Below are 19,782 nucleotides of genomic sequence, written 5' to 3'. Positions count from 1 at the left end.
ATAAGGTCAAATTCACATAATTTTGGTACTGTTAGAAATTGTTTTATGTTGCAAGAGTTATTTGCTTGGTTTGGATGTTTCCGAATCGTCTTCTTCGTTCTTTCTGATCTCTTGAGTGATTGCTTATGTGTGGTTACTATTGCTTGCTTACGATAGATTGACCGGAGTGTGACGAGTAGAACTATCAAGAGTTTTGAGTGCGAATCATCTTCATCAACATTGCAGGCAAGTTCACACTTTGATCATACCCTTTTCTACAACCCATGTTTTATTGCATTAGATCAATCCTCTCACATTGCATGATTAGGATCTAATTAAACTATGGGATGGGAAGTAGATGAGGTAGTACCTATCACCTGTATTATTATGAAACCTTTGGGAGTTACTTCTACGTTTGCTTATTATGCCATGGTATGCTAGTAGACGTGGATTGGGTGAGTGAGATCCATGACAGATGTGAGTTGATAATTTTAATGGTTTATCTAAGGTGGCAACTTAAACACACATCTGGGTGGACTGAGGCACCTGATGTCTATCAGGACTTGCCTGTTTTATTTTGTACTGCCACCCAGGCTCAAAGGGATCATAAGATAATTCATGCTAGAAACTTCCGTGTGCAGCCACATGCTACTATGGGCTCTGGCATAGTTGACTAAGTTGTGCGAACTCTTACGGGGTGGACTAGCAGATGTAGGGGTTATAGGTGGTACGGTCTACCCCACATGTAAGGTGCTAGCGCTTCTGAAAGACTATGTCTCGGTCATCCGTTTCTCAAACACCTTGTAGTGCGAGAAAACAAACGGAGGCGATCGAGTCATGTGGGGAAAAGTGCGCAAACCTCTGCAGAGTGTATAAACTAATCATGATTAGCCGTGTCCCCAGTTATGGACATCTTGAGTATCTAGTTCTTGGATTATCCTGTTGATCTCATCACGTTACTTTAAATGAATATTGTTGGGTTTAATGATGTTACTTAATTGGGATTGAGAATGCTGTCAACCATTCTCAATGTTCAACAACCACCATGATAGTTAAATAAATTTATTCCTTTGCAGTAGGGAAAAATTGGCTTTACGCAAAAACCTTATAACCATAGAGCTTTTCCACCAGCCATATATGCATATAGTGATAGCCATTGTTCATCATTTTCTCTATGTTGTGAATTTGCCAGTACATTCAATGTACTGACCCGTTTCGGGCTGCAATGTCTCATGTTGCAGGTTTCTTACGTCGAGTAAGTGATACGTTAGGGTTACGATTTCTACACTCAACTTTGCCGTTGGTGTTGATGGGAAACCACAACCTTGTTGCTTCCGCTATTTTGGATTTGAGGTAATAGTATTTACGTTACTTTTACATGTGATTTACCTCTGTTATAAATCCTCGAGTACTGTGTGTGTCAGCATACCGATCCAGGGATGACACTTAAGCACAGAGACTTGACCCATTCGGGTCGGGTCGCTACAACTCTCTTGTAATGAATTGAGTTTCCCCTTTGGAGTTATCTTATCGGATTTAGTCTTTAAAGATTTGAGAACACTTGATGTATGTCTTGCCGTGGATATCTGTGGTGACAATGGGATATCACGTGATTCACTTGATGTATGTTTTGGTGATCAACTTGTGGGTTCCGCCCATGAACCTATGCATAGGGGTTGGCACATGTTTTCGTCGTGATTCTCCGATAGAAACTTTGGGGCACTCTTTGAGGTCCTTTGTGTTGGTTGAATAGATGAATCTGAGATTGTGTGACACATATCGTATAATCATACCCACGGATACTTGAGGTGACATTGGAGTATCTAGGTGACATTAGGATTTTGGTTGATTTGTGTCTTAAGGTGTTATTCTAGTACGAACTCTAGGGCTGTTTGTGACACTTATAGGAATAGCCCAACGGATTAATTGGAAAAAATAACTTTGAGGTGGTTTCGTACCCTACCATAATCTCTTCGTTCATTCTCTGCTATTAGTGACTTTGGAGTGACTCTTTGTTGCATGTTGAGGGATAGTTATGTGATCCAATTATGTTAGTATTGTTGAGGGAACTTACACTAGCGAAAGTATGAACCCTAGGCCTTATTTCCACGCATTGCAATACCGTTTACGCTCACTTTTATCATTAGTTACCTTGCTGTTTTTATAATTTCAGATTACAAATACCTTTATCTACTATCCATATACCACTTGTATCACCATCTCTTCGGCGAACTAGTGCACCTATACAATTTACCATTGTATTGGGTGTGTTGGGGACACAAGAGACTCTTTGTTATTTGGTTGCAGGGTTGCTTTAAAGAGACCATCTTCATCCTACGCCTCCTACGGATTGATAAACCTTAGGTCATCCACTTAAGGGAAATTTGCTACTGTCCTACAAACCTCTGCACTTGGAGGCCCAACAACGTCTACAAGAAGAAGGTTGTGTAGTAGACATCAAGCTCTTTTCTGGCGCCGTTGCCGGGGAGACGAGGAAAGCGGCACTAACACCCCGTCAACTAAGCTCTTTTCTGGCGTCGTTGCCGGGGAGGTTAGCGCTTGAAGGTATATCTTTAGATCTTGCAATCGAGTCTTTTAGTTTCTTGTTTTTATCACTAGTTTAGTTTATGAAAGAAAACTATAAAAATGGAATTGAGTTTGTCTCATACGCTTCACCTTTTTAATATCTTTCGTGAGTATGATGGAAAGGATAATTGTGCTCAAGTGCTAGAAGAAGAAATCTATAAAATGTTTGGCACTAAATATTAGAATGATGAGCATGATTGCAATGTTGTTAGTATGAATTCCTTGAATATCCATGATGCTAATGATATGCAAAGCCACAAGCTTGGGGAAGCTATGTTTGATGAAGATGATATTTTTTGTCCCCCAAGTTTTGATGAGCAAATTTATTATGATGAAAGCATGCCTCCTATCTATGATGATTATTGTGATGACACGTATGCTTTAAAGAATAATGATAACCATGAAACTTGTCATTTTGATCTTAATTTTCAATCACATGATAGTTATTTTGTTGAGTTTGCTCCCACTATTATTCATGAGAAGAAGTTTGCTTGTGTGGAGAGTAGTAAATTTTCTATGCTTGTAGATCATGAAAAGAATGCTTTAGGGGCTGGTTATATTGTTGAGTTCATTCATGATGCCACTGAGAATTATTATGAGGGAGGAATATATGCTTGTAGGAATTGCAATAATATCAAGTTTCCTCTCCATCTGCTTAAAATCTTGAAGTTATGCTTGTCTTACCTTCCTATGCAAGTTGATTCTTGTCCCCATAAGTTGTTTGATCACAAAATCCCTATGCATAGGAAGTGGGTTAGACTTAAATGTGCTAGTAATATTCTTCATGATTCTCTCTTTATGTTACAATTCCCATCCTTTATGTGAGCATCATCGTAATCATCATGCCTAGCTAGGGGCGTTAAACGATAGCGCTTGTTGGGAGGCAACCCAATTTTATTTTAGTTCCTTGCTTTTTGTTCCTGTTTAGTAATAAATAATTCATCTAGACTCTGTTTAGATGTGGTTTTATTCTTTTAATTAGTGTTTGTGACAAGTAGAACCTTTGGGAAGACTTTGGGAAAGTCTTGTTGATCATGCTGTAAAAAACAGAAACTTTAGCACTCACGAGAATTGCTGCCATTTTTATATGGAGAGTGATATTTAGTTAATTATTTTTGCAGATAATTAATATATAAATTACTCAGGTCCAGCAATTTATTTGAGAATTTTATAAGTTCCAGAAGTATACGTTTGATCCAGATTACTACAGACTGTTCTGTTTTTGACAGATTCTGTTTTTCATGTGTTGTTTACTTATTTTGATGAATCTATGGCTAGTAAAAGAGTTTATAAACCATAGAGAAGTTGCAATACAGTAGGTTTAACACCAATATAAATAAAGAATGAGTTCATTACAGTAACTTGAAGTGGTCTTTTGTTTTCTTTCGCTAACGGAGCTTACGAGTTTTCTGTTAAGTTTTGTGTTGTGAAGTTTTCAAGTTTTGGGTAAGGATTTGATGGACTTTGGAATAAGAAGTGGCAATAGCCTAAGCTTGGGGATGCCCGAGGCACCCCAAGGTAATATTCAAGGATATCCAAGAGCCTAAGCTTGGGGATGCCCCGGAAGGCATCCCCTCTTTTGTCTTCGTTCGTCGGTAACTTTACTTGGAGCTATATTTCTATTCGCCACATGATATGTGTTTTGCTTGGAGCGTCAATTTATTTTGTTAGGATTTGCTTTCTGTTATTTAGTACATTGTTTTGCATCTTTTATTTCAATAAAAGTGGCATTGATAGCCTTTACTGTGCCTATTTTACAAGTATTCATGTTGCTGTTTGAAAACAGAAAGTTTACCGCTGTTGCAATAATTCCCTAGAAAAGTAAGAATGTGATAAAATTTTGAAACCTTTTGAATATTAAGATCTGATAAATTTACTACAGTGGGAAGTTTATTTCATAATTTTTGGAGCTAGGGAAATATGGATGTTACTGCATTCTTTACAGACTGTCCTGTTTAGGCAGATTTCTGTTATGTTTGCATTGTTTGCATATGTTTGCTTCTTTAATGATTCTATTTGAGGATAGGACTATTAAATATGCAGAGGCATTTAGTATGCAATGTTGAATACTAATTTTAGTGATTTTCTACAGTAGAGTATGATAAGGTTTTGGCAATGGTTTATACTAACTTATCTCACGAGTCCTTGTTGAGTTTTGTGTGGATGAAGCTTTTGAGATTTAGGGAGACCGTGATATGAGAGGAATTAAGGAGACACAAAAGCTCAGGCTTGGGGATGCCCAAGGCATCCCAAGATAATATTTCAATAAGTCTCAAGCATCTAAGCTTGGGGATGCCCCGGTTGGCATCCCACCTTTCTTGTTCAACAACTATCGGTTAGTATCGGTTGATCCTAAGTTTTTGCTTCTTCACATGATGTTTGCTATTATTAGATGTAATTTTATTTTTGCTTTGCTTGCTGTTTGAATAAAATACCAAGATCTGAAATTATTAAATGTTAGAGAGTCTTCACATAGTTGCATAATTATTCGACTACTCGTTGATCTTCACTTATATCTTTCAGAGTAGTTTGTCATTTGCTCTAGTGCTTCACTTATATCTTTTAGAGCATGGTGGTAGTTTTATTTTGAAGAAATAGATGAACTCTCATGCTTCACTTATATTATTTTGAGAGTCTTAAATAGCATGGTAATTTTCTTAAATAATCCTAATATGCTAGGTATACAAGATTAGTAAAAACTTTCATATAGAGTATTGAATACTAAGAGAAGTTTGATGCTTGATGATTGTTTTGAGATATGGAGGTAATAATATCAAAGTCATGCTAGTTGAGTAGTTGTGAAATTGAGAAATACTTGTGTTGAAGTTTGCAAGTCCCGTAGCATGCACGTATGGTAAACGTTATGCAACAAATTTGAAACATGAGGTGTTATTTGATTGTCTTCCTTATGAGTGGCGGTCGGGGACGAGCGATGGTCTTTTCCTACCAATCTATCCCCCTAGGAGCATGCGCGTAGTACCGAGGTTTTTGATGACTTGTAGATTTTTGCAATAAGTATGTGAGTTCTTTATGATTAATGTTGAGTCCATGGATTATACACACTCTCACCCTTCCATCCTTGCTAGCCTCTTCAGTACCGTGCATTGCCCTTTCTCACATTGAGAGTTGGTGCAAACTTTGCCGGTGCATCCAAACCCCGTGATATGATACGCTCTGTCACACATAAACCTCCTTATATCTTCCTCAAAACAGCCACCATACCTACCTATTATGGCATTTCCATAGCCATTCCGAGATATATTGCCATGCAACTTTCCATCATTCCGTCCATCATGACACATTCATCATTGTCATATTGCTTAGCATCATCATGTAGTTGACATAGTATTTGTGGCAAAGCCACCATTCATAATTCTTTCATAGATGCCACTCTTGGTTCATTGCATATCCCGGTACACCGCCGAAGGCATTCATATAGAGTCATCTTTGTTCTAGTATCGAGTTGTAATCATTGATTTGTAAATAGAAGTGTGATGATCATCATTATTAGAGCATTGTCCCAAGTGAGGAATAAAAAAAGAGAGAAAGGCCATAAAAAGGAGAAGGCCCAAAAAAGAGAGAAAGGCCACAAAAAGGGCCCAAAAATGAGAGAAAAAGAGAGAAGGGACAATGTTACTATCCTTTTACCACACTTGTCCTTCAAAGTAGCACCATGATCTTCATAGTAGAGAGTCTCTTGTTTAGTCACTTTCATATACTAGTGGGAATTTTTCATTATAGAACTTGGCTTGTATATTCCAATGATGGGCCTCCTCAAGTGCCCTAGGTCTTCGTGAGCAAGCAAGTTGGATGCACTCCCACTTAGTTTCTTTTGTTGAGCTTTCACACATTTATAGCTCTAGTGAATCCGTTGCATGGCAATCCCTACTCCTTGCATCGACATCAATTGATGGGCATCTCCATAGCCCATTGATTAGCCTCGTTGATGTGAGACTTTCTCCTTTTTGTCTTCACATAACCCCCGTCATCATATTCTATTCCACCCATAGTGCTATATCCATGGCTCGCGCTCATGTATTGCGTGAAAGTTTATAGGTTTGAGATTACTAAAGTATGAAACAATTGCTTGGCTTGTCATCGGGGTTGTGCATGATGAGAACATTCTTGTGTGATGAAAATGGAGCATGACTAAACTATATGATTTTGTAGGGATGAACTTTATTTGGCCATGTTATTTTGAGAAGACATAATTGCTTAGTTAGTATGCTTGAAGTATTATTATTTTTATGTCAATATTAAACTTTTGTCTTCAATCTTATGGATCTGAATATTCATACCATAATTAAGAAGAATTACATTGAAATTATGCCAAGTAGCACTCCGCATCAAAAATTTTGTTTTTATCATTTACCTACTCGAGGACGAGCAGGAATTAAGCTTGGGGATGCTGATACGTCTCCAACGTATCTATAATTTTTTATTGCTCCATGCTATATTATCTACTGTTTTGAATGATTATGGGCTTTATTATACACTTTTATATCATTTTTGGGACTAACCTATTAACCCAGAGCCCAGTGCCAGTTTCTGTTTTTACCCTGTTTTAGGGTCTCAAAGAAAAGGAAAATCAAACGAAGTCCAATTGACCTGAAACTTAATGGAACTCATTTTTGGAAGGAAAGAAGCCCAGAAGACTTGGAGTGCACGTCGGGGGATCTGCGAGGAGGTCACGAGGCAGGGGGCACGCCCACCCCCCTGGGCGTGCCCTCCACCCTCGTGAGCCCCTCGTGGCCCCCCTGGCGTACTTCTTCCGCCTATATATCTCCATATACCCTAAAAACATCCGTGAGCACAATAGATCGGGAGTTCCGCCGCCAGAAGCCTCCGTAGCCACCGAAAACCAATCTAGACCCGTTCCGGCACCCTGCCGGAGGGGGCAATCCTTCTCCGGTGGCCATCTTCATCATCCCGGTGCTCTCCATGACGAGGAGGGGGTAGTTCTCCCTCAGGGTTGAGGGTATGTACCAGTAGCTATGTGTTTGATCTCTCTCTCTCTATCTCTCTCTCTTGTGTTCTTGAGGTGATACAATCTTGATGTATCACGAGCTTTGCTATTATAGTTGGATCCTATGATGTTCTTCCCCCCTCTACTCTCTTGTAATGAATTGAGTTTCCCCTTTGGAGTTATCTTATCGGATTGAGTCTTTAAATATTTGAGAACACTTGATGTATGTCTTGTCGTGGATATCTGTGGTGACAATGGGATATCACGTGATTCAATTGATGTATGTTTTGGTGATCAACTTGTGGGTTCCGCCCATGAACCTATGCATAGGGTTTGGCACATGTTTTCGTCGTGATTCTCTGGTAGAAACTTTGGGGCACTCTTTGAGGTCCTTTGTGTTGGTTGAATAGATGAATATGAGATTGTGTGACGCATATCGTATTAATCATACCCACAGATACTTGAGGTGACATTGGAGTGTCTAGGTGACATTAGGGTTTTGGTTGATTTGTGTCTTAAGGTGTTATTCTAGTACGAACTCTAGGGCTGTTTGTGACACTTATAGGAATAGCCCAACGGATTGATTGGAAAGAATAACTTTGAGGTGGTTTTGTACCCTACCATAATCTCTTCATTCGTTCTCCACTATTAGTGACTTTGGAGTGACTCTTTGTTGCATTTTGAGGGATAGTTATGTGATCCAATTATGTTAGTATTGTTGAGGGAACTTACACTAGCAAAAGTATGAACCCTAGGCCTTATTTCCACGCATTGCAATACCGTTTACGCTCACTTTTATCATTAGTTACCTTGCTGTTTTTATAATTTCAGATTACAAATACCTTTATCTACTATCCATATACCACTTGTATCACCATCTCTTTGCCGAACTAGTGCACCTATACAATTTACCATTGTATTGGGTGTGTTGGGGACACAAGAGACTCTTTTTTATTTAGTTGCAGTGTTGCTTGAGAGAGACCATCTTCATCCTACGCCTCCTATGGATTGATAAACCTTAGGTCATCCACTTGAGGGAAATTTGCTACTGTCCTACAAACCTCTGCACTTGGAGGCCCAACAACGCTACAAGAAGAAGGTTGTGTAGTAGACATCATGTTCTTTCTTGTTTGCCGGTATTTGCCCCCCCTCCCTCAGTAGACGTATGTTCCGACGATGAGTTCGATTACACCGATGAAGAGCTATACTATCTTCTGAAGTGCCAGGCAAGCAAAACCCCCTTGTTCATTCCGATACAATCCCACTCTCTCGCTTCTGCTCTCTTTTGCTGCATTAGGACAACAACGATTCAACTGTTACATGTTGCGGTAGTTGAACCCCTTTCCTCTGACCTGTCATTGCCACAGTAAATAGATGAAACCCACTAGCATGAGTAGGAGTTGTTCGAGCCCTGATGTGCCTACTCATTCATGCTTGTTGTCATGCTTGCTACTGCTTAGAGTTGAGTCAGTTCTGATTCATCGGTAATGAATTAGAATGTGATGAACATGTTCTACTATTGAGAGCTAAGTGTGTGAACACGATTTGGTAAAGGTAGCAGTGAGAGGCCATGTAGGAGTACATGGTGGGTTGTCTCATTAAAACCGTCCTCAAGAACTGAGTTATGTGTCTGTGATCCATGAACAGCTACTACCACACATTGGGCTCCGGGCACTCCAAGCTCTCTCGACTTATTAATCAACCTGATCTCTATCCAGGAGTTGCAACTAGTTTCTGGTGTTTGTAGGTTGTGTTAGTAGTCTACCAAGTGGCACCCGGTGCAGGTGGGCTTGGGATAGACTAGGCACCATGGCACGGTGTACCAAGCGTAGATCCATCTGTCGAGGTGGGCTTGGGAACCCTGCACACATTGTTTGGGGCCGTGAGTGACACCCCGGCCGGATCTCCTTGCGGATGGAACCCAAATAGGTGATAAACCTGGACTAGAGACTTGTGTGGTTAGACAGGTCGTGGCCGACACCCTCACTGGGCTTCCGCTTGAAGGTTGCCAAGTACATGTCGTGTAAACAGCGATAAGTGGTGAGAGCGTGTGTGAAGAAGTACACCCCTGCAGGGTTAACATGATCTATTCGAATAGCCGTGTCCGTGGCAAAGGACCTCTGGGTTGCCTGTATAGTTCATAGACAAGTGAAAGTGGATACTCTAAAATGCGCAAGATAAGCGTGAGTGCTATGGATGGCGTTCTTGTAGGGAGACAGGAGCGGGTCCATAGTGGTGTATTGATATGGTGAATATGTGTATTCGTGTGCGCCACCTCAAAAGAGTTACTAGCAGTCGTAGTACAGGATAGCCACTGAGTCAAAGCTGGCTTGCTGCAGTTAAACTCCACCACCCCATTTGTTGATACTGATGCATATGTAGCTAGTTCTGATGTAAGTCTGGCTGGGTACATTTGTACTCACGTTTGCTTAATTTATGTTTTTGCAGAGAGACTCAGTCTCACTAGTAGTTCCGCGTGGACTCTGATGTTTAGCTTGTTACCTCCGCTACGATCTTGTGCCCTCGGAAGTGTCTTGTAGATAGTCAGGCTTCTCACCCTTATTCATTTGTAGTTGTCTATACTCAGACAAGTTAAGCTTCCGCATGTGCTTAATGCTTGTATGACTTGAATGCTGGGTCCTCAGACCCATGTTTGTAATATCTAGCTCCTCGAAGCCTAACGAATAAATACTTTGAGTCATAGAGTTTTGTTGTGATGCCATGTTGTATTTACACATATCGAGCATATTGTGTGTATGATTGAAATGCTTGGTATGTGTGGGATCCAACAACCTAGTTGTCTATCCTTGGTAGCCTCTCTTATGGGGAAATGTAGTCTAGTGCTTCCACTGAGCCATAGTAGTCTGCTACAGCCAGGTTTACCGGAGTCCTGTTAGCCTAGTTGCTACTGCTCCGGAACACTTAGACTGGCCGGCATGTGTCCTTCTTCGATCCTGTGTCTGTCCCTTCGGGGAAATGTAACGCGGTGTCTTTCGGAGTCATGTTAGCCTGCTACAGCCCAGATTCCCGGAGTCCTGCTAGCCCAGTTGCTACAGCCCGAATTCACTCGCTGATGACCGACACGCTCGTTGTTGGGTCATGTATGTCTGTCCCTGTAAGTTAGTGCCACTTTGGGTTCACGACTAGTCATGTCGGCCCGGGTTCTCTGTCATATGGATGCTAGCGACACTATCATATACGTGAGCCAAAAGGCGCAAATGGTCCTGGGCCAGGTAAGGTGGCACCCGTGGGAATACCGTGCGTGAGGCCGCAAAGTGATATGATGTGTTACATGCTAGATCAATGTGTCTTAGGATTAGGGTCCTGACAAACCTTTTCAACTTTCAGACAATACATGACCTTGAGCCATGGACATAGCACTATTGGTGGAATAGAAGGTGGTTGTGGAGAAGACAAAAAGAAGGAGATAGTCTCACATCAACTAGGCGTATCAATGGGCTATGGAGATGCCCATCAATTGATATCAATGTGAGTGAGTAGGGATTGCCATGCAATGGATGCACTAGAGCTATAAGTTTATGAAGCTAAAAAATAAACTAAGTGGGTGTGCATCCAACTTGCTTGCTCATGAAGACCTAGGGCAATTTGAGGAAGCCCATCGTTGGAATATACAAGCCAAGTTCTATAATGAAAAGTTCCCACTAGTATATGAAAGTGACAACATAGAAGACTCTCTATCATGAAGATCATGGTGCTACTTTGAATCAAAAGTGTGGTAAAAGGATAGTAGCATTGCCCCTTCTCTCTTTTTCTCTCATTTTTTGGGGCCTTCTCTATTTTTTGGCCTTTCTATTTTTTTATTTCCTCACATGGGACAATGCTCTAATAATGAAGATCATCACACTTTTATTTACTTACAACTCAAGAATTACAACTCGATACTTTGAACAAAATATGACTCTATATGAATGCCTCTGGCGGTGTACCAGGATGTGCAATGAATCAAGAGTGATATGTATGAAAGAATTATGATCGGTGGCTTTGCCACAAATACAATGTCAACTACATGATCATGCAAAGCAATATGACAATGATGAAGCGTGTCATAATAAACGAAACGGTGGAAATTTGCATGGCAATATATCTCGGAATGGCTATGGAAATGCCATAATAGGTAGGTATGGTGGCTGTTTTGAGGAAGGTATATGGTGGGTTTATGGTACCGGCGAAAGTTGCGCGGTACTAGAGAGGCTAGCAATGTTGGAAGGATGAGAGTGTGTATAATCCATGGACTCAACATTAGTCATAAAGAACTCACATACTTATTGCAAAAGTCTATTAGCTGTTGAAACAAAGTACTACGCACATGCTCCTAGGGGGATAGATTGGTAGGAAAAGACCATCGCTCGTCCCCGACCGCCACTCATAAGGAAGACAATCAAAAAATATCTCATGCTCCAACTTCGTTACATAATGGTTCACCATACGTGCATGCTACGAGACTCACAAACCTTAACACAAGTATTTCTCAAATTCACAACTACTCACTAGCATGACTCTAATATCACCATATTCATATCTCAAAACAATCATAAGGAATCAAACTTCTCATAGTATTCAATGCACTTTATATGAAAGTTTTTATTATATCCCTCTTGGATGCCCATCATATTAGGACTAAATTCATAACCAAAGCAAACTACCATGATGTTTAGAGACTCTCAAAATTATATAAGTGAAGCATGAGAGTTCAAAAATTTCTTCAAAATAAAACTACCGCCATGCTCTAAAAATATATAAGTGAAGCACTAGAGCAAATGACAAACTACTCCAAAAGATATAAGTGAAGATCAATGAGTAGTCAAATAATTATGCAACTATGTGAAGACTCTCTAACATTTAAGAATTTCATATCTTGGTATTTTATTCAAACAGCAAGCAAAACAAAATAAAATGACATTGCAAGGATAGCACATATCATGTGAAGAAGCAAAAACTTAGGTTCAACCAAACTGACCGATAGTTGTTCAAGAAGAAAGATGGGATGCCAACCGGGGCATCCCCAAGCTTAGATGCTTGAGACTTATTGAAATATTGACTAGGGATGCCTTGGCATCCCCAAGCTTGAGATTTTTTGTCTCCTTAATTCCTCTCATATCACGATTTCCCTAATTCTTAAAAACTTCATCCACACAAAACTCGTGAGATAAGTTAGTACAAATCCATGCAAAACCTTATCATTCTCTACTGTAGAAAATCACTAAAATTATAATTTTACATTTCATACTAAATTCCTATGCATATTTAACACTCCTATCCTCAAATAGGATCGTTAAACAAGCAAACATTTGCAAACAATGCAAACATAACGGCAATCTGCCAAAACAGTACAGTCTATAAAGAATGCAGGAGTATTAATACTTCCCTAACTCCAAACATTATGAAAATTTACCACACTGAAGAAAATTTATCATAGCTCATCATGCAAAAAGTTTCAACTTTTTATCACACTCTGACTTTTCTAGGGAATTTTTGCAACAGCGGTAAACTTTCTGCTTTCAAACAGCAACATGTATACTTGCAAAATAAGCATGGCAAAGGCTATCATTGCCACTTTTATTGAAATAAAAGATGCAAAACATTATTATAAATAACAGAAAGCAAATCCTAACAAAATAAATTGACACTCCAAGCAAAACTCATATCATGTGGTGAATAAAAATATAGCTCCAAGTAAGGTTACCGATGAACAAAGACGAAAGAGGGGATGCCTTCCGGGGCATCCCCAAGCTTAGGCTCTTGGTTGTCCTTGAATATTAACTTAGGGTGCCTTGGTAATCCCCAATCTTAGGATCTTGCCAGTCCTTATTCCATAGTCCATCAAATCTTTACCCAAAACATGAAAACTTCACAACACAAAACTTAACGGAACTATGTGAGATAGGTTTGTATGATAAAGAGCAAACCATTTCACTTTTGGTACTGTCAAAGACAAGATTCATAATTGTTATCATACAATTCCTACTTTAGAATATAATTTCCACAATTTATATTGAGCAATATAAGCCATGGAAACTAGAAAACAAGCAAACTATGCATTGAAAACAGAATCTGTCAAAAACAAAACAGTCTGTAGTAATCTGTACTCCAACCATACTTTTGCTACTCCAAAAATTCTTAAAAATTAGGAAGACCAGGATAAAATGTATATTGATATAATGCAGTTGGAATTGGTATTTTATCGCTCTCTGGTAAAAAATGATAGTTATTTTCGTGAGAACATACTTTCTGTTTTTATCAGCAAGATCAAACAACAATCACCCAAGAAGATCCTAAAGGTCTTACTTGGCACTTTATTGAAATAAAAGCTATAAAACATGATAACTACAGTAGCTTAATCGTGTGGACACACAAAAACAGTAGGTAAAAGGGTTGGGTTGTCTCCCAACAAACGCTTTTCTTTAATGCCTTTTAAGCTAGGCATGATGATTTCAATGATGCTCACATAAAAGATAAAAATTGAAATATAAAGAGAGAATCATGAAGAATATGACTAGCATATTTAAGTCCAACCCACTTCCTATGCATAGGGATTTTTTGAGCAAAAAAATCATCGGAACAATAATCAACTAGCATAGAAAAGCAAAACAAGCATAACTTCAAGATTTTAAGCACATAGAGAGGAAACTTGATATTATTGCAATTCCTACAAGCATATATTCCTCCCTCATAATAATTTTCAGTAGCATCATGAATGAATTCAACAATATAACCATCACATAAAGCATTCTATTCGTGATCTACAAGCATAGAATTTTTATTACTCTCCACATAAGCAAATTTCTTCTCATGAATAGTAGTGGGAGCAAACTCAACCAAATAACTATCATGTGAGGCATAATCCAATTGAAAGTTAAAATCATGATGACAAGTTTCATGGATATCATTATTCTTTATATCATACGTGTCATCACAATAATCATCATAGATAGGAGGGATGCTTTCATCATAATAAATTTGCTCATCAAAACTTGGGGGACAAAAAATATCATCTTCATCAAACATAGCATCCCCAAGCTTGTGGCTTTGCATATCATTAGCATCATGGGTATTCAAAGAATTCATACTAACAACATTGCAATCATGCTCATCATCCAAAGATTTAGTGCCAAGCATTTTAATACATTCTTCTTCTAACACTTTGGCACAATTATCGGAATCCTTATTTTCACGAAAGACATTAAAAAATGAAGCATATGAGGCAACATTATTCCATTTTTTGTAGTTTTCTTTTATAGAATAAACTAGTGTCAAAACAAGAAACTAAAAGATTCGATTGCATGATCTAAAGATATAACTTCAAGCGCTAAACTCCTCGGCAACGGCGCCAGAAAAGAGTTTGATGTCTACTACACAACCTTCTTCTTGTAGACGTTGTTGGGCCTCCAAGTGCAGAGGTTTGTAGGACAGTAGCAAATTTCCCTCAAGTGGATGACCTAAGGTTTATCAATCCGTAGGAGGCGTAGGATGAAGATGGTCTCTCTAAAGCAACCCTGCAACCAAATAACAAAGAGTCTCTTGTGTCCCCAACACACCCAATACAATGGTAAATTGTATAGGTGCACTAGTTTGGCGAAGAGATGGTGATACAAGTGGTATATGGATAGTAGATAAAGGTATTTGTAATCTGAAATTATAAAAACAGCAAGGTAACTAATGATAAAAGTGAGCGTAAATGGTATTGCAATGCGTGGAAATAAGGCCTAGGGTTCATACTTTCGCTAGTGTAAGTTCCCTCAACAATACTAACATAATTGGATCACATAACTATCCCTCAACATGCAACAAAGAGTCACTCCAAAGTCACTAATAGCAGAGAACAAACAAAGAGATTATTGTAGGGTACGAAACCACCTCAAAGTTATCCTTTACGATCGATCTATTCAAGAGTCTGTAGTAAAATAACACGAAGCTATTCTTTACGCTCGATCTATCCTAGAGTTCATACTAGAATAACACCTTAAGACACAAATCAACCAAAACCCTAATGTCACCTAGATACTCCAATGTCACCTCAAGTATCCGCGGGTATGATTATACGATATGCATCACACAATCTCAGATTAATCTATTCAACCAACACAAAGAACTTCAAAGAGTGCCCAAAGTTTCTACCGGAGTGTCAAGACGGAAACGTGTGCCAACCCCTATGCATAAGTTCACAAGGTCATGATACGTCCTCCAACATATTTGTAATTTTTTATTATTCCATGCTATTATATTATCTGTTTTGGATGTTAATGGGCTTTATTTTACACTTTTATATTATTTTTGGGGCTAACCTACTAACCCAAGGCCCAGTGCAAATTGTTGTTTTTTTTGCCTATTTCAATGTTTCGCAGAAAAGGAATATCAAACGGAATCCAAATGGAATGAAACCGTCGGGAGAGTTATTTTTGGAACAAACGTGATCCAGAGGACTTGGAGTGGATGTCAAGAAATCAATGAGGAGGCCACGAGGCAGGGGGCGCGCCCTCCCCCCTCGTGGCTCCACCGACCTACTTCTTGCTCCTATATATGTTCATACACCCCGAAAACATCTAGGAGCTCCACGGAACTCTATTTCCATCGCCACAACCTTCTTTACCCAAGAGATCCCATCTTGGGGCCTTTTCCGGAGCTCCGCCGGAGGGGGCATCGATCATGGAGGGCCTCTACATCAACTCCATGGCCTCTCCGATTATGTGTGAATAGTTTACTTCAGACCTTCGGGTCCATAGCTATTAGCTAGATGGCTTCTTCTCTCTCTTTGAATCTCAATACAAAGTTCTCCTCGATCTTCTTGGAGATCTATTCGATGTAACTCTTTGTGCGATGTGTTTGTCGAGATCTGATGAATTGTGGGTTTATGATCAAGTCTATCTATGAACAATATTTGATTCTTCTCTGAAATCTTTTATGTATGATTGGTTATCTTAGCAAGTCTCTTCGAATTATTAGTTTGCTTTGTCCTACTAGATTGATCTTTCTTGCAATGGGAGAAGTTCTTAGCTTTGGGTTCAATCTTGCGGTGCTCGATCCCAGTGACAGAAAGGGAAACGACACATATTGTATTGCTACCATCGAGGATAAAAAGATGGGTTTTATACCATATTGCTTGAGTTTATCCATCTACATCATGTCATCTTACCTAATGCGTTACTCTGTTCTTATGAACTTAATACTCTAGATGCATGCTGGATAGCGGTCCATGTGTGGAGTAATAGTAGTAGATGAAGGCAGGAGTCTGTCTACTTGTCACGGACGTGATGCCTATATACATGATCATGCCTAGATATTCTCATAATAATTCGCCTTTCTATCAATTGCTCGACAGTAATTTGTTCACCCATCGTAATACTTATGCTATCTTGAGAGAAGCCACTAGTGAAACCTATGGCCCCCGGGTCTATTCTCCATTATATTAATCTCCCGTCAACAAGTTATTTCTAGCACCGTTTATTTTGCAATCTTTACTTTCAATCTATATCATAAAAATACCAAAAATAATTATCTTATCATTATTATCTCTATCAGATCTCACTCTCGTAAGTAACCGTGAAGGGATTGACAACCCCTTTATCGCATTGGTCGCGAGGTTCTTATTTGTTTGTGTAGGTACGAGGGACTTGCGTGTAGTCTCCTACTGGATTGATACCTTGGTTCTCGAAAACTGAGGGAAATACTTACGCTACTTTGCTGCATCACCCTTTCCTCTTCAAGGGAAAACCAATGCAGTGCTCAAGAGGTAGCAAGAAGGATTTCTGGCGTCGTTGCCGGGGAGATCTATGCACAAGTCAAGACATACCAAGTACCCATCACAAACTCTTATCCCTCTCAATACATTATTTGTCATTTGCCTCTCGTTTTCCACTCCCCCACTTCACCCTTGCAGTTTTATTCGCCCTCTTTTTCCATTCCCCTTCTCTTTTCCAGTTCATCTCTTTTCGCTTGCCTCTTGTGTGCTTGTGTGTTGGATTGTTTGTCACGATGGCTCAAGATAATACTAAATCGTGTGACTTTTCTTGTCATGAAAGACCCTGTTTTTCGGCCTTCCTAGTGAAGATGTCGCTACCCATCTAAACAACTTTGTTGATTTGTGTAATATGCAAAAGAAGAAAGATGTGGATAATGATATTGTTAAATTGAAGCTATTCCCGTTTTCGCTTAGAGATCGTGCTAAAACTTGGTTTTTGTCTTTGCCTAAAAATAGTATTGATTCATGGAATAAGTGCAAAGATGCTTTTATCTCTAAGTATTTTCCTCCCACTAAGATCATAACTCTTATAAACAGTAGTATGAATTTTAAGCAACTCGATCATGAACATGTTGCACAAGCTTGGGACAGGATGAAATTAATGATACGTAATTTCCCTACACATGGTTTGAATCTTTGTGTCACAACCCTAGAATATTGTTTGTAAATAGTTGCATCTTCATCCAGGCATCATATTTAAATTTCTGAAACTTGAACTGAGGAATTTTGGAAGCCTCAAAAACTTAAAATAAAAGAGGGGCAAAGAACCCTGGTAAATGCATTCAATGTTTTCAAAATGGCCTTAAATAATGTTGGTTATATTTTGGCAAGGGTTTTGCACCAAACCAAAAATAATGAACATTTTTGAGGAATATTTTGAGCACTGAATTTAAATCATTACTTTATTTGCATTTGGAACTATATTCATAACTTGTATAGAATATATTTCCAAATACCCTGAAACATTTTATGTGCTTTTGGGAAAAGTCCATTAAGCAGCATAAATATTTTCAGAGGAGTTTTGGCATTGTTTGAATTATTTTTAAATTCAAAACAGTGGCAAAACAGATTAAATAAAAGAAAACAGAACTGAAATAGAAATAAAGAAAGGAGAGAAGGCCACCTGGGCCACTACCCGCACTTACCTGGCGCCACCAACCGGCCCAGCCGGCCCAGCCCACCCCCCCCCCTCCCTGTCGTCTTCCTCCCTGCCAGGAGGACGGACACCGCGACGCCCGCGGCGCGCCACCTCCTACCCTGCTCGGCCACCTCCTGCTTCCTCCCCGGCCTCCCTAGCGACGCCCCGGACGACGCCACGCGCCTCCCCGACCCCCTCTCACTTCTCCCTCGCTCTCTGGACCTCCCTCCCCTCTCTGCTCCCTTCCCGAATGGAGCCCGTCGCCGCCGACCAGCGCTCGTGCGGCCACAGCCACCGTCTCGCCTCCCCGACGCCTCCCAGAGCTCCGCTGTTCCGCCCTCGTCCTCCTCGTCGTCTCACGCGACCAGAAGGGCCCCGAGCAGCCGCCATCGACATCGTCTTCAAGCTTCGGCCCCGGCGCCCTTCTCCGTCAATTCGGCCACTCCGGCGCGCCCCCGAGCCCACTAACCCTCCCTGCAGCTCTGCGGTGAGCCTTTGACCCGATTCCCCCTCTCCCCGTGCCCTATCTCCCTCTCTAGCCGCCGTTCACAACGAGCCGAGAGCTCTTCGCCGACGGCCATGGCGCCGCCGCGGCCACAGTTGCTGCCACCCGTGTTTGAGCACGTGTCTGCGCTCAGCGTGGTCCCAGGAGCCCAGAATAAGCACCCGTTCGTCCTCTCGTCAACCGTAGCCCCGTTTCCGTCGAGGTCCGAACCTCGGCCGCCGCCGCGAGCCTGATTCCGGCGAGCCCGCTCGACCTCAGCCCCTCCCGCTTGCTTAAATGGATACGGCTGAGTGCCAGCTACGCGTAGATGATCGCTGCCGCTGTTTTGGTCGCCGGAGGGCGTTTCCCGAGCCCTCCGCCGCGCCTGGACTCGCCGGCGGCTAAACGCCGGCGACCGCTGACCCGATGACCGGCGTGGGTTGACCCCACTGCCCGGTTTGACCCTCCCCTCTCTCTCACTGACGTGTGGGCCCCAGGCCACTAACTAAACCAGGATTAGCAATAGTTTAACGCTAACTAAATTTGGTTAGTTAACTAACCACTGACACTCGGGACCCACAGGTCAGAGTTTGACCGGGCTGTGCCACGTTGACCTGCTGACGTCATCATGACGTCAGGATGACGCAGTAATGTTTTCTGGATTTGTTTTTATTCAGAAAATTCCAGAAAATGCTATAAACTTCTAAAAATCATAGAAATTCAACCGTAACTCCAAATTAAATAATTATATATGAAAAATTATCAGAAAAATTCAAGGAATCCATCTGTACCATTTTCATGCATGTTAGAACAACTTATAGCTGCTGTTTAGCACAAATCAATTAAATGGCATTTGAATAATCACATATGGA

Source organism: Triticum aestivum, chromosome 5A (genome assembly GCF_018294505.1).
Source record: "Triticum aestivum cultivar Chinese Spring chromosome 5A, IWGSC CS RefSeq v2.1, whole genome shotgun sequence".
Taxonomy (NCBI): domain Eukaryota; kingdom Viridiplantae; phylum Streptophyta; class Magnoliopsida; order Poales; family Poaceae; genus Triticum; species Triticum aestivum.
Note: the sequence above shows the minus strand (reverse complement) of the source record.